This window comes from Penaeus monodon, chromosome 23 (genome assembly GCF_015228065.2).
Source record: "Penaeus monodon isolate SGIC_2016 chromosome 23, NSTDA_Pmon_1, whole genome shotgun sequence".
In the NCBI taxonomy this organism is placed as follows: domain Eukaryota; kingdom Metazoa; phylum Arthropoda; class Malacostraca; order Decapoda; family Penaeidae; genus Penaeus; species Penaeus monodon.
In genome coordinates, this window is record NC_051408.1 from 16,268,113 (window position 1) to 16,268,743 (window position 631).

At 48.0% G+C, this 631-nt stretch overlaps 1 protein-coding gene across 1 annotated transcript in view; it reads right to left on the reverse strand.

The window, feature by feature from the left end:
* LOC119588153 (Down syndrome cell adhesion molecule-like protein Dscam2) overlaps positions 1 to 631 on the reverse strand; it is a 164,747-nt gene that overhangs the window by 75,593 nt on the left and 88,523 nt on the right.

Sequence of the window (631 nt, forward strand, 5' to 3'; positions counted from 1 at the left end):
AAATGAGCAGCATAAGTGCGCGTGCGACTGAATGTTCCTAATTACCATCATCGACTTGATGATATTGATGTTCACAGGTACAGCAATTGAGGTCTTTCAGCCACCTCGCTGTCGCCATCTGCTGATGAGAACAAAGTGTCACTATTCCAATTAATAAATATGTGACTCATTTCCTCCGAGCTTCCATCAGGTTGATTAATGACACATCCTGCAGGTGGTACTGGTGGAGGTGGGGAGAGGACGAAGGGAGATAGGGGAGGGAGAGAAACGAGGCGGAAAAGGGAGGAAGGGGAGGGGGGGGGGAGGGTAAAGGGGAATAAAAGGGAGGAGAAAGGGTGTTCAAGCGATTATTCGTGTTTAATGTATACTTTGACTTGGTGGAGGGTGACGGCTAACCCCACACCGAGTCTCTCGTAGGGGAAGGGGGAAGCAGGGGACAGACTCGTCGCTATTCCACGCCCTTTGTCTTTTCATGTTTCATAGAAAATTAGCTTTTAAATGTGTAGGAGGTTTGCTGGCTTTGTGTGACCGAAGACCTACGTTGCGATTGCTATTGTGGGGCTTTGCACTTTGCATAGAGCCATTGTAATCATGATTGGTGACATACCACACACCACAAACCTACACAACC